This window comes from Lycorma delicatula, chromosome 4 (genome assembly GCF_047948215.1).
Source record: "Lycorma delicatula isolate Av1 chromosome 4, ASM4794821v1, whole genome shotgun sequence".
Taxonomy (NCBI): domain Eukaryota; kingdom Metazoa; phylum Arthropoda; class Insecta; order Hemiptera; family Fulgoridae; genus Lycorma; species Lycorma delicatula.
Genome location: NC_134458.1, coordinates 186,357,202 through 186,372,937, shown reverse-complemented (window position 1 = coordinate 186,372,937; position 15,736 = coordinate 186,357,202). Strand labels below are relative to the sequence as shown.

The window sequence follows — 15,736 nt, the reverse complement described above, 5'->3', positions numbered from 1 at the left end:
TGTTAATCCTCACTCGTTCCCTATAACTTTTAAACCAATTTATCAGAACTGTTATTATTTAATTATTTATAACTTTCTAAACTTGTTTAATATTTAGTCAGTTTTCCACTTACAGAAGTATAATATATATATATATATATATATATATATATATATATATATATATATATATATATATATATAAATATAAATATAAATATGCATAATTTAATGTGTACATTCTTATAAATGTTATTTTATTACCGTTGTACTGTGTACTACATAAGTTTCATTCATTTTTTCAGTGTGAGAAGTTTAAATAATTAAAAACCACTGATCTATGTAGATCATTTAAAAACTTTGGTTAAAAACATCGACTTAAATTTTGTGAAAAATCTTACAACGGGATCACCAGAGAAACTTTCTCTATAAAATAAAAAAAAAAAAGATACTTGGAATAGGTTCCTTTGATGAAGAGATAGTCTCTGTGTGCATGTATATAGGGGGCATTTAAAATCAACCGTTTATAGCTCACAGCCAACTTTTTTCAAAGAATTAAGGGAACTCATTGAGATAGAATGTAGGAAGATTTCACCAGAAACTTTTCATAATGTTTGAAAGCTTTCGAACAGCGTCTGTATTATTGTATGGAGGAACAGGGAAGACAATTTGAATATTTAATATTAGGTGAGAAGCAATAACATTTTTTAACTGAAATAATTTTATTAGGCAGTATTTTTAATTCATGAGATTATAGGAATTTTTTAAAAATAAAAGAGAATTAATTACACGTGAAAAAAAAAATTGCAAATTGTTATTTACTTTCATTAAGTAATTTTCGAAATCGTAACGTAAATTAAAAGAAGTATTTGAAAAATTTTAACAATTTTTAATTAATTTAATGAAATTTGTGGTCGCAAATTTGGTTTAAATTGTCAGAATTTAATTTTTTTGATACTGTATTTCTTATCTCACAAAGACCTTTAAAATAAGATATCGCATGACCATATGTCCCATTTAACATTTTTCAGAAGCCCCGGTACCTCGACCTTCCTGAAGGCCAAATATTCTAAATTGAAGCTGATTGAGTTAGTCCTCTTATCGGAGAAGATTTCCAAAGAAAGAATCGGGATACCTTAATTATCAAAAAAATTAAAGTTGAGTATGCAACCGTAGTTATCTATTTGAAACAAAAACATTGTTGGCTGCCATTTTGGATTGGGCAATCAGAACTTACTTTTAATTGTATAATTTTTATCATCTCACTGAGTTCTTTAAAGTGATATATCAAATGACCGACCATTAGTCTCACTTGAAATTTTTGAATTCTTCCCTACCTCCCGGCGACCAAAAATCAAGGAGTGAAATATATGTTCATTGAAGTACTCGTCGGTACTTCAATGAAGGAAGAATGCCGCAAATCGCATCCAGTTATCTCAATTATAAAAAAAATAGAGGGTGTTGTAAGTTACTTTTCAGCCATCCGGTATTTGTAGGAAATAATTTCTAATTTCCTTGAATACAACTAGATTCTTTGTTATGAATTATTCAGTGTTTATTTCTAAACAAATGTAAGATTTACATTGTGTTAAGATACGAACTGAAAATTAAAATAAAAAATATACGTAGGTGAGACAAGGAATCGAACCCAAGATTATTATATTATTTTTTGTTTTCCAAAAATTTAATTTATTTTTATAAGAGTATTAACAATTCTGAACATACTAAATTATTTTTATTTACGTTTTTGTTTCATTTATTTTAAAGTTATTAAAATAATAATTTTATGCCGCTTGGAATCGGTGTAGAAGTCATTAAAATTCCGGGTTATGAAAGTTATAAAAAATTTAATTTTATATGAAGTTTTAATAGATAAAATAAAAACATAACCATTCATTAATGCTTATATTATTACTTTTTTACAAATATTAATTATTACAACTTTTATAAATTTCGTTATTTAACAAGTTTATAAAATTTCAAAGAAGTCCAACCCTTTTATTTTAAAACTTTCACATTCAGTTTTAATTAAACTATTAATATAAAAATAGATTAGATAAATTACAACCGAAAAAAATGTATTTCAATTTATAAGACAAAATATTGTTTGAAATTCTATATTTCTAACGATTTGAAAAGAATAATTCTCTGATTTCCAGGAGTACTTTTCTCCCTCTAAATCAGAGAAAGAATTTTGTATTTAATTTTTCACTGGTTTTTTGCTTGTTTATGTTCCTATAACATCAGAGTGGCTGTAAACATCAAGTTATGAAATATATATTAAATATTTGTCTAAGACATGCAAGGAACAACGATAGATAGGTCACCAATTTAAGAAAATAAAATTGTGGTTATTAGATACGATTTTCTACCCATTAAAAAAAATGTTTGTTTTATTTACATCCAGTTAGGTATTCGAATGTATTATTAATTTTTGTAATGGTATTACAATATTTTATTAATTTCCTGATGACGAAGCAACTCCCCCAGCCCAATGAGATTAGGTTGATATGTATGACATGTAAATGGAATGTAGTCTTGTACAGACTCAGGCTGTCCGTATCTGAGATGTGTGGTTAACTAAACCCCAACCACCAAAGTACACCGGTATCCGCTGTCTACGTGTTGTATTCAAATCCGTATAAAAGCAACCAACTTCTACTAGGATTTGAACCTGAGAACCTTCGACTTTGAAAATCAGCTGTTAAACAAGTGACGTGTGACAACGAGTTTACCACAAGACTTATTATAGTATGAAAGAAAAATAATAAAAGTTAAATATTAGTATAATGAATTAGGAATTTTATTATTATGAGAATATTTGCAATAAACTTTTTTAACAAAATATTCACCTAAAAGAAACTGTATAAAAATGTAAAAATATTACTTTTCAGTTCTTTTTTAAATTTTGAATTGAATGAAATTAATGGTTTGAGATTATTTTTTTATTTTTAATTTTGCGCACTTTTAAAAATTTTAAATTTAAAATAGGGACGTCGTTATTTTTTCTTTTACCGTTTTATGAGTATTTTGACGTTGGTTTCTTATTTACTTATTAAGTGGTTCATTAAATTAAAAAAAAAAAATTAAATAACTAAAAGTGTAATTGCAAAAATTTTGAATCTTTTCCCTTTTTAAGTGATTGTAAAAACTGTTTAAAATAAATCTAAATTTAATTAAATAAATCAATAAATGTGTTAATGTTAAAAGTAATTTAAAATAAATTTCAACTGAATCATTGTAAATTATTTTGAGAAATTCTTCAAAATCGGTAGCGGAAAAACTTTCCAGGGTTTTCTTTTAATCCTTAAAAGTCGGTCAGGCAGTTTGAAAATAACTATAATAAAGTTGTTGTTAGTGTTTAATTTCTAGACTAAAACTATAAATAGGTTCATAAAATTTTACAGAAATGAAACGTTGAAGTTATTCTAATATTGTAAAGAATCTTTTTCATTAGTCAGATCGCTTGGAAAAAGAACTGCATGTATTTTGAAGTTATATAGAATGTTAGTATTATTGCAGGTTAATGTAGTTTATTTTATTAAGAAACATTAATTTGTAAGATTAATTTTAATGGCTTAATTTACTCTACTACTAACAATAGAACAATGATCTACCCTTGAAATTTCATGGACAGTGCATTAGAACAGAAGGAAGGCTTTGTTTTAGATTGAATCTATTAACATAAATTATAAAGAGGATGTGTTAATTTTGTGTTTATGAGTAATTAATTTTCAACTGTTTCTTTATAGCATGTTTATGACAATAAAAACATGTGGTTTGTCTTGGTAAATGTACTCGTATTTACTAATAAACTATACACTTATTTATTTGATACATATTTTATTAATAATAAAGTGATCGAAAATTATTCAGCGCGTTTTAGGTGCTAATAAAAAAAAATTCCTTTCGGCGCGCCGGATGCGGAGGTAGATTTCACCGGTGCTAAGTAGGGGGTAAAAAAGATTTCCACCTTAAAGTTAAGAAAAAATTCAAATTTACTCAATACGACAATGGTTGCATGTGAAAAAAAATTTCACATGTTTATCATACGACAAGCCTATCTTCTTACAATTCCAGTAACATTTTGGTCATCCTTACCATAAAGGTTGTTCATATCAAAAATTGTTTCAGACAAAGGTTTTAGGTAATGTTTAGATGATTAACCACTACTTTAAACTGATTGATTCGATGCCTTTTAAGGAATGTGCCTTTTAAGGAATGTATGATCCTTTTATTTCTTCAAAAGCCCATTTTTTTAACCCCCTAGGCCAATGGTTAGTGATGTAAAAAAAATTTACGTAGATTCGCTTTAGGCCCTTTTCCAAAGAATAGTAGGAACTTTAAAAGAATTCGGTATTTTAATTAATAAGAAAGTTATAGCGATATTTTGTTTTTTCGAAAAAGCCTCCCCATTTTCACCCTCATGGTTCGATTTTGCCCATTAACGAACTTGATCGAGATTTTGGTCGTTATATTTTATGTATCAATTTGAAAGTGATTGACGCAAAATTACGGCAGTTATCGTGTCCACAAGAAAGTGAAATATATATACGAGTATATAAAATGTATTTTTAAACTTTTGAACTGACGGTGGTTTGGGAGTCTAGGGGTTGTGAAACGCGAAAATATTTCGAAATTTTCCGGAAGTCGAATCATGATACCCATTACAATAGCTTTCTTATGAAATCTTCCTAATAATAAAGCAATGTACTTAGATGCGTGTTTTATTGTTGAACACGGCATTTCAAACAGTTTTGTTTACAACACATATTAACTTCAAAAAGGTCCCACATGAGCACCTTTAGTGGCGCGTAAAATGTCTAGACGATATATAATTTCATGTCACACTTTACGAAAAACATCTGAGTTATTCCATTAATTACACCTACGATTCTTCTTTTTAGTTCAATGATATTGATAACCTTCCTTGCGTACACCCTATCTTTGATAAACCCCAAAGAAAAAAATCGAATGGCGTAATGTCAGGTGATTTAGGTGGTCAGGGAATTGCTGCATCATGGCCGATCAAAAGTTGTGGAAATTGTTTATGTACGCAGTCCCTGATATGTAAACCCCCGTGTGTTGGTGCTCCACATTGTTGGACGTAAACGTTGGGTTGCCGATATTCAATTTGTGGTACTGCATACACTTTTAACATGTCTAGATAACTAATGCTTGTAACCGTTGGCTCGGCGAAGTAGAATGGTCCAATCTTTTCATAAGCAGTCAACACACACCAAACGTTAATTTTCGGGCTATCACGTTGTTTGTCAATCGGCATTTCGCTACTCCAAATCCTACAATTACAGTTTCTGGTCACTGCTAACGTGACCAGAAAAACAGAAATTAACTTCGTTAAAGAATATTATTTTGTCTAAAAAGGATTATTTTTGTTCACTTTATACAGAATGTCCACGGCTAAATTTTAACGGTTTGGTTTATCATCTTTAATTACATTCACCGACTGAATTTTGTTTGCGTGAAGTTTTAAGCGCTTGTGTAGATCACTTATAATTGTCTATTGCGTTATTCCCAATTCTAAATGCGCCCAACGAGTCGATTTACCAGGGCTAAGTTTTTGTACTCAACCCACAACTTCCTCAGGGACGAGAGGTCTGCCAATACCTTTTTTTTGTACTACACTTCGTGTATCCTTAAACTGCTGATACCGACATTTTAATAGTCTTTATTTGGAGGATCACGGCCGTACTCTAAAAGAAAACATCCACGAACAGTAACAACAGTTCCTGTTTCATGAAACCATAGTATGCACGTTGGTTTCTCCTGTATGGTAGCCGTTGCTCAACTGACGATTCCCCCGTCGTTACATCGCGACGGCATATTAATTCAAGGCCATCATCAGCAGCTCTAGTACTTATACTAATGTTTGGAAAAAATTGGCGCGCACTACTTTTCACTTTTTATTAACCCCTAAAATGGGCTGGATAATTAATGTTCACTTTGTGTTTATTTGTTTGCATTTTATTATGCTCAGTGAAGGTGGAAAATGTTTTTTATTTCATCTAGTTAGAGAGCTGAACGCCTCTTGTAAATACAAGAACCTTAATGTTTTTCTTTAATCTTTCAGAAAGGATAAAATTTCAGTTAAAAATATATTTTAACCTTAAAGTCGAATAAAAAAGTATATTATAAGGAATATTATTTATTTGTCGTATAAGGAACCACACTGATAAAAAGCAATAAAATATAATCTATTTACAAGTTTTAATTAATTTTTATTTTCAATACTGATAGATTTACAAAAAAACATCGTAAATTTAAAAAAAAAAGTTGAAATGAACGACAAATGGAAGAACTCTTCTTAATAAAAGTACGAAAAGGTGGAAAAAGAAATGACGATAAATACCTACTAATTAATGTAAGTTAGGACGTTTTTGTTTATGGTAATATGTATTATTTTTTATCTCAGCTAATTTTTATGAATTTTTAAAAATTAGCAATTATTCAAATCATTTGGAATCCTTATTTTCAAATAAATTTCAAATCCCAAACTCCCAGCAACATCTTAATAAAATTTAACTTTGTTTGCAAGAAGTAAAAAATAAAAATTACTTTAAAGTAAAAAAAATATCCCTTTACAACGAATATCAAGTCTAATGAAGTAAAGTTCTTACAAATCCATTTAGATTTCCGAAAGGCCGGATTAACCATACTTTTTGGAATCTATAAAAACAGTTATGATTGAAATTTCAGGATTTCCATTAGATTATAAGAAAAGGATCACATTTTTAATTTGAGAACTAACTTAATACTACACCAGGAAACCTATACAGATAACTGGGATTAGCAAGTAAGTGACACTTTTTAATCACACAATAATTTCAATCAAAAGCCCTGAGAATGGTCATATTTCAAACGACACGGTACACAGAAACTTACATCTAAAAACTATAAAAAATAGAATTTGACATTAAAGTATAAAATACGAGAACAAGTTGGAAAATAATGCATATTTTTTAGTGGTTTTCTACAAGACAACAGGGAAGACAGATCCTAATTAAACGGAATCAAGTTACTTGACTTTCTGTTCGGATGTGATGAATAACTCATTCGTTTCATTCAATCTAAATATAACTGTTTCATGAATCTATCACATTCTTTATTTATATTACTCATTTATCATTAATTATATAATTTAAATATAATCAAATATAATTATCTTTTAATTTAGCACGGAGATACCGTGGAGTGGTATCGCTTTACTTTCAACTGGAAGGTTCTGCGTTCGAATCCTAGTGAAGCATGGCATTCTTCATATGCCACAGAATTAATCTTTTATAAGTAATTGTAATTGAGCAGTTAGCCTGTAGTTATTAAATTAAAAAATAATCAATTGTAATAAATTTCTTCCGTCATGTTTATTTATAATTTTATATCAAACTGGTAGTAAATAATATTAATTTTTAAATGTTTAAACAATTTTATTTAAATACTAATTTTTATGACATAAACCACTTTAATAATCTATAATCTTTATTGACTGAAATAATTCAAAAACTTACAACAATAATTAATACATTTTTCATTTCCAAATGTAAAACTTAAAATTTTTTAAATAATTTTTCTGATTTACAAAAAAAATAAGTATTTTATTTTACGTTTTTTGAAGAATAGAATAAATATATCTTTTTTTAAACTAATTAATATGTCTTTATAAGAATCTGTAGGAATTTTCACAAAGATTGGTTATTTTTTTTTAAATTCCTACAATCACATTTTAAAAAACTTATATAAATTCACCTGACAGGATGCTTGCTTGTAAAGGCTTAAATCGATTTCACTCTTAACGACAGGGCTTTAATGATATCAGGTTTTGCGATATTGAATAAAAGTTTAGTAACAGCATTAAGGGAGGAAATTAGTTTCAGAGAAGAGTAAAAAGAAGAAGAAACAAATGTATATATATATATATATATATATATATATCTGGGTTTGTTAGGTGGTAGAATTGTCGATAGGGGCGCCACTGTCTGTAAGCAGACTCCTGTTTGTGGTCCGGTTCAGTCTGTATTCCGCCGTCGTTGCTTTCACGTCGTTAGTAAACGCGCAGCTTGGAAGAACTTTTGCTCTTACCGAATTCAAATTCTTTATCGGAAGTAAAATTATTATTTACTGTGCGTATTTTATAAGTGTTAAATGTGTGAAATTTATATTATAATATAATTGAATTTATATTAGTAAAAAAAGTATGAGATTTATTTAAACTATTTTTAATTAGTTATTAAAAAAATTTTAAACATAATTAAAATTATATAAATTATACGAAAATAATTAAAATTATCCCTTGGTGTATGCAAAATAATACACTGCAAAACTAAAAAAAATCAACAGTTTTTTGTAAATTTCTATAGTTTTAGGGGAATATAAAAATGTTTAATTTGCGCAGTAATTGTTATTAGTTTATTATTTTTCGGGTTTGTTTTATAATTAAAATAAAGAAACTGCTATTAATTTTTTTTAAATTAAAATAACTTTAAAAATTATTTACGTCATTATCAGTTATTGAAATAACTAACCAGTTGTTCTTTTACAGATTCTATTTTAAAAACACTGCTAATTATATGTATGAAGTATAAAACCCTTAAGTTGTAGGTAAGCTCTCCATAAAGTCAGTTTAAATTAAATTTAAAAAAAATCTTTCTAAATTAGGAAAGAATTTTAAAAATATACTCGATGATTGGTTTTTCAACCAATTTATCTTATATTTTTATTACCGTTGTTACTATTTTTTATTCAAATAATTTTAAAATCAGTAATACAAATGTTATTAATGCATTTACGTGTATATATTAGTAAACTGTGATCTCGAAATTCAGAAAAATATCAGAAAAAATTACGAAGATCTTAAAAAAAACAATTTAAATAATTATAAAATTGATATTAACTGTAAAAATATAAATTATTGACAAAATTAAATTATGAGAAACGCCTAAAAAATTTTATTTTTATTCGTTAATTAAAATTACAATTTTTATAATAAATCTAGTTACTAAAAATATATCTAATCAAAAACATAATAATTTTTATAAAAAAAAATGTTTGCGATTTATTATCGTTAAAAAATGTATATATTTATAAAAAAAATAGTCCACTAGTGGGTCTAGTGGTTAACTCGTCGTCGCAAATTACTTGTTTAACAGCTGATTTTCGAAGCAGAAGATTCTGAGGTTCAAATTTTGGTAAAAGTTAGACGCTTTTATACGGATTTGAATAATAGATAATGGATACCGGTGTAATTTGGTGATTGGGGTGCAATTAACCACACGTCTCAGGAATGGTCGGCCTGATAATAAGGCTACACTTCATTTACATTTCATACATATTATTCTCATCTCTTCTGGCCGGCGGGGAGGGGGTTGCTTATTGTTTACTAGTTGAACATATTCCAACGTATACATTAGGCAAATAATAATAATTTATAAAAAGAATATGAAAACAAATAATATACGGTTGTTTAAATTTAATATTTTTATTTTTGAAACTATTAGAACACAATTATTATTAAGTTTGGCTTAATTTACAAACTGATGAAATTAGTTTTCTTTCTTTTTATTTTTAAAATAAATTTATGAATTAAATTATTCTAACAAGCAAAAAAATATATGCATACTTTATATAATTACATATATTAATAATTAAGACCATTGAAACCTGTCATTTAATATCAGTTAATATAAATACATATTACATTACATGTAATATTTCTCATTCATAAACCAATTAATTAATTAATATTATTTTAATAATTGATAAATTATTATACTAAAGCATTTTTGTTTCAGGTATTCACATGTATATATATATATATATATATAATATCTATGAGTATTAAATATGAGTATATTAAACTACGTCATGAACAGTCCCTTGTTAATTATAACGTAATTGATTAATTAACTGAGAATCTCATTACATTATAAAATTATGTGTTTATAAAATAAGTTTTTTATATTAATTATATATACATACAAATATAAGTAATATAACTAATTATGTTAATGAGGGTGTTTGAATACGGTAAATCACACTATATTTTATACATATAAAAAATATATATGCTCAGTTTTATCTAGAAAAGATCAGGAACAACGCTATTACTCTTTTGGATTGCTTTAATTCAACTTTTGTGAGTGGAAAACTTTTTACATAATTTACAAATAGTTACCTACTTTTTTTATTAAACCCTTTATTTATTTCCAGGTTTTTTCTCTTATTATTATTTGATTTTTTTTTTTTAAGTTTTGTTTTATACAGTGTTAAGTACTTATTCTTTCATAGTTACACAAACTGTATTTCAGATACATAAAACTCATTCTTGAACTTAAATTTTCGGTATGTTTTGATTTCATAAAAAAGGCTTAACTTTTTTCTTTTAAAAATTATGAATAACTTACTTTAGAGTGTATTCTGTTGAAAGAAAAAGTAAAATTATTATTGTTCGAAACTTTTTTGTCATTTTATGGGAATTTTTTTTGTAATATTTTTGTTTTATTGTTTTTTTCTTTTGTATTCTGAGGTTCTAAATTTTAGATTATTTATATATATGCTTTATTTTTATTAAATTGTTGAAATTAAATATCCCGAGTATTAATTTTTTCTCTTTCATTAATATTTCACCCTGAAAGCCTAAAATTTTTAAACAAATGTTTTTTTACACGAACACCTTTATTTACGAGTATAACTATACATATATACCTATGTATATTTTTTTATTCACTGTAATACAGAGTTTTGTTCGTATTTTGTTTTTACGTATCATAATATCCTAGTCATCAAATTGTTTTACAATATATACTTCTGTTATTTTTTCGTCCATCTATTCAGGTTTATACACTTCTTTTCCTTTCTCTCTGGAAACTTAGATTCTCGAATCGCTTTTCTAAATTTATCTCTGTCTTTACATAGATCCTAAGAAATATTTAATGTTTTTAGATCTGTTTCCATTTCTTTAAATCAGTTGGTCTTTGTGGCTCTTTTTATGTAGAAATTAAACATTTATTTTGTCAATCTTTGCATTTTTTTCTGCATAAATGCCCATAACACTGTAATCTTCTATTCCGGAGTAGGTCCCCTATTTTTTCTGTATATTTGTAAATTTCTTTTTCACTTTTCAATTTGTAAATTCAATCTTCATATTTTGGTACATAAATTTTTCTTAAAATGTTCTTATTATTATTATTATTACTTTTTTATATGTTAATCATTTATAATCTAATATTGAATTTCGGTGGTAGAAGATAAGTAAAGTAAAAAAAAAAAAAAAACATTACTTTTTATTAAATAATTAGTAGTAATAGAATCTTATCGTATAGAACTTTCTGTTTCTCTTTAATATTATTTTTATAAAAAGGCAGACTATCTAATAATGTAATCCAAAGTTCAAACGACGGTAGTGCAAAGCGTATTGTGATATTATTTTATAAAACTTTCCATAAAAACTGTAAAATTTACTTTATATTTATTATTCACTGACGCTCCAAGTAAATTAAATGAACGTGGATTGAAAAATGAGATTACTCTCTATTAATTTTAATGAGAAGAAAATAAATTTCTGCCACGTTAAAAGTTAAACGTTAACAGAATCATGAAAAATAATTATTTATCGAACAAAATTAAAATTAAATGATTCCGTGATTACAATAAAAGAAAATTAAAAGAAAAAAAATTCGTTAGACTTTTTTTATTCATTTTAAGTCAGAGCTTAATGTACCGAACTCAAGTAATTTATAACATATTGCCTCTGTTTTTTAGAATAAACCATATTTCTCTAAACGTACACACACACACACACACACACTCGCGAATTTCAACCAAATGGTTGTTTCGTAACCTTTAGATCTATTTAAAATCTTCTTTCTTGCTTAAAGGTTACAGAAATACGAAAAAAAAATTCGATAGAATATTTGATATTTATTTATTTTTGATTTTTATTTATTGTCAGTTTGAAAATTACATATACAATTTTATTCAACATACTTATTCTTGACGCAGCTAGCAAAAGAAGCCTTGAGCGCTAGCCGCGAGTTCATATCATAATTATTAAAAGAACTAATTAAAAATACATAATTTAACTGAATGAAAATGCATGATTTTTGTAATACATAAAAATAATTATTATGTTATACATAATACATAAAAATAAAAAAAAAAAAACATGAAACATTTAATTTTAAAAATCAAGTTAATAGAATAAAAGAAAAATAATAGTACTCTAATAATAATCAGAACTAGAATGTAAAAATATGATTTAGCAATTGAGAAAAAAAACTATTACGTAATTTAATAAAAATTTACGGAAGTAAATTTCTGCAAAATAAAATTTAAATAAAATTTTTTTGTCAGTTGAGGCAAATAATGAATTTAATTTATACTAATTCAATCAGTGTCCAAGCATCAGAAAGATTCGATTGTATTTAAAATGGATAGAGTTAAAACATTTCATGCATATAAATTATTTGATTGTTGTTTTGCTCTTTTTGTCTTATTTTTTGGAACTTTTAATTTAAATAAAATATATTTTAAAGTTAATTGTAAATCAACGTAAAAACCATAACTTTTTAACCATAAAAAATATTTTGTAGGTTTTGTAATTTTATTCTAAATTATATAAATATTATATTCCATTAAATATTTTGCAACGATATAAATTGCGGAAATAAAATTATAATAACACTTATTGTAATACTTATACCGTTAAATTTTATGTACTGTTGCAGTCCCTATTATTGGTATAATCAACAAATTTTAATTTATAAAAACATTAAAAGTCCTCAATTTCGGTCTTGTACTACAAATATATGTTTGCTCAATTCAGCAAAATAATAAATTTTCTATTAAGACATGATTTTCCTTATAAATCAGGGAATAAAAGTTATTTAAATATAAATATTCGGCTGTCTGGCATATTTGATATCATTCGACTGAAACATTTATTAAATCCCGGGTTCGACTTTCAGGTCTTGATTTTGTTTTTTTATTTATTATTTCACAAGTCTTTAATTAAGTTACTAAAATTGTTAATTCAAGGTTAGAGGATTGATCCTTTCCTAAAATAAAATGTTATAACCAAAGTAATTCAAGATTCTTTTCTCCTTATTTCTCCATTTCGTCTTTTATCATTTTATTATTTAGATTAATTTTTATTTGTTACTATTTATTTATTTAAAGATTTTACTATCGTAAAACTGATTATAAACCAAATTCTACAGTCAATCGTTTTTAGTTTTAGGGTTCTAACTGGTAAATAAATTGGCTCTAACTCTATAACTAGTCCTAAAGTATTACATAAATTACAACCGGTAGAGTGAGGAGGATAACTTAACAATTTTGATTTTTTTTTCATATAATTTATAATTAAAAGAAATACGTCTTTTGTTTAAATATTTTTTAGAACAAATTATATATTACTTTTATTATGAAATTAATCTACAGAAATATAATAAAAAAGAAAGAAATTATGAAGCTGAAATATAGAAATTCTATTTTTACGAAAATAAAAATATACATAAAAAAAAATTGCTAAATAAACAGATTGATAATAGTGAAGAAGATGTATTGTTTGCAGCTGTTGTTATGTAAACGTAATAATTTAAATTTGTATTCGATTTACTTACAAGAATTAGTACACTTATAACAGTAATAGTTTGGATATGTTTTATTTTGTATTTAATAATATGTTTAAATATCATACTCTCCGACGATAAATCTATTGTTCGAAATGACTTAGGATTTAAAATGCTAAAATGAAGTATTTAACATAAATAATACATATTAAATGTAAATAATTTACAAAAAAATTATTAAAAAAGGTTTACATTTTATTAATAACGTTATAGGTTTTTGTGGTTTATTTAATGATTCGAATTAAAAAACTAACGTTGGAGTATTTTTCAATAATTCAATCTTGGTTTAATTTTTTTTCCTCTAAATCTATTTACTAATTTAGTTAACAATATATTCATTAAAAAAAAAAACTTTTATTATTCTTTTATTTATAGTTGCATCAATTAAATTAAAGTCATTAGCAACTTAAGTGTAACTGTAAATGTATCTATAACGTGTAGTCTTGAACAGACTCAGGCCGACCGTTCCTGAGACGTGTAGTTAATTTAACCCCAACCGCCAGAAAACATCGACACAAGTAAAAGCAATTACCTTTACTATGATTTGAACCTAAGAACTCTCGACTTCAAAATCAGTTGATTTACGGTAACGAGTTTTACCAAATATTTTTTAAATTTATAATTGATATATTATTAATTTTCTATTTAAAAAAAACAAGTCTCAAATTGAATCTAAATCTAATTTTACTTCAAGAATTGTTATCCGAGCAACTATGAATAATTTTATAGGCATGATCATCTATTCGTAAATAGGAAAGAAACATTTTAATCCTAAAATCAACAAAAATAGAACTATTTTGAAGTGATAAATAAAAAAAAAGATAATTAAGAAAATAATTTTAGATGATTTCTCTTGACTATCCCTGAAGTCTTTTCGAACATAGTACTTATTTATAAACAATTTTACGGGTTTTGTAATATATTTCAATAAAAACTTAAAATTCCATCATTATTTGATTATGAAGACCATTCAACCGATGGAAAATAAAATCTACAATGTTTTTAATTGAAAAAAGTAGGTTTCTTCAATAATATTATGAAATCTATTAGCAGGTGTTAAAAATGTATAAGCCTATACATTTGTGGTTATAATGTGGGCACATTATAACCACACAAAAATACTATGAACTATTTTTAAGAAATTTAAATTTAAAGAAATATAGATTTTGTACTTGCTTTTTATAAATTAATAAAGTAAATTTTTATCCGTATTTCTTTTGAAACTTGTTTGCAAGTGTTTAAAATATGTATAGGATTTAATACAACATTTAAGTACACTAAAAATTAATAATAATAAAAGAACAAGTTGAAAAAAATGTTTAATTAAAAATGCTTAACTATTAAATTTTAGAACTAGTGTCTCGACAACCATACATAGGTAATTAATGTTTATACTGATAGAACTATTAAGAAATTAAAAATTCTACAATATTTAATTACAAAAAAGTATTTCTAATAAAAGTTTACGTTTGTTTAGTTGTTCCAAAGGAACTTTTTCAATTATTATATTATTTTTATAGTATAAATTAGGATATCAAGCTTTAATTTTGTCAGAAAAAACCAGTATTAAATTTTCTTTTCCTAAACATATTCATCTCCCTTTTTAAGCCATGAAAAATATACATTCTTAGAAAAAAATAAATTAAATCTGAAAATAATAATTATGAGAACCATAAAAATTATAGGAGTGATAGGGCGAATAAAGTATAATAAATTTCATAACTTTTTTTAAGGCTGAAAGTTGGTTTCACGTTTTTTTATGCTATAAATTTGTTTTTCATTTTTTTTTGAAAATTTTTAGACCAACCGCTGATAAAATTTAATCAGAACTTCAGACTTTTTGTTGGGTAATATGTCCTCTACATTTAATTAGAAACGGTTAATTTGTTTTTGAATCATCGTGAATGTAAATTTATGAGAGAGTTAGATACACTCACAAACAAAAATATATACGAATTCTATATACGAATTCTTGTTTTTAAGTTTTTAAAGTTTTTAATTTAATTTAAATCATTTAGTTTTGTTATAAAATATATTAGTTAATGAAAACCCCAAACATAAAGATGACCTTCATTACCAAAGGTCTTTCTTCTGTATATATGCAAATAAAG

At 25.6% G+C, this 15,736-nt stretch overlaps 1 protein-coding gene across 2 annotated transcripts in view; it reads left to right on the top strand.

Annotated features, from left to right (window-relative positions):
* LOC142324143 (uncharacterized) overlaps positions 1-15,736 on the top strand; it is a 616,229-nt gene that overhangs the window by 68,201 nt on the left and 532,292 nt on the right. The window contains exon 1 of one of the 2 annotated variants that reach the window (XM_075364835.1): positions 8,019-8,189. The exons of the other annotated variant lie outside the window; for it this stretch is intronic. The gene's annotated coding sequence lies outside the window, so the exon portion shown is untranslated. Of the gene's footprint in view, positions 1-8,018; positions 8,190-15,736 lie in introns of those variants that run through there. 2 annotated transcript variants of the gene reach the window in all.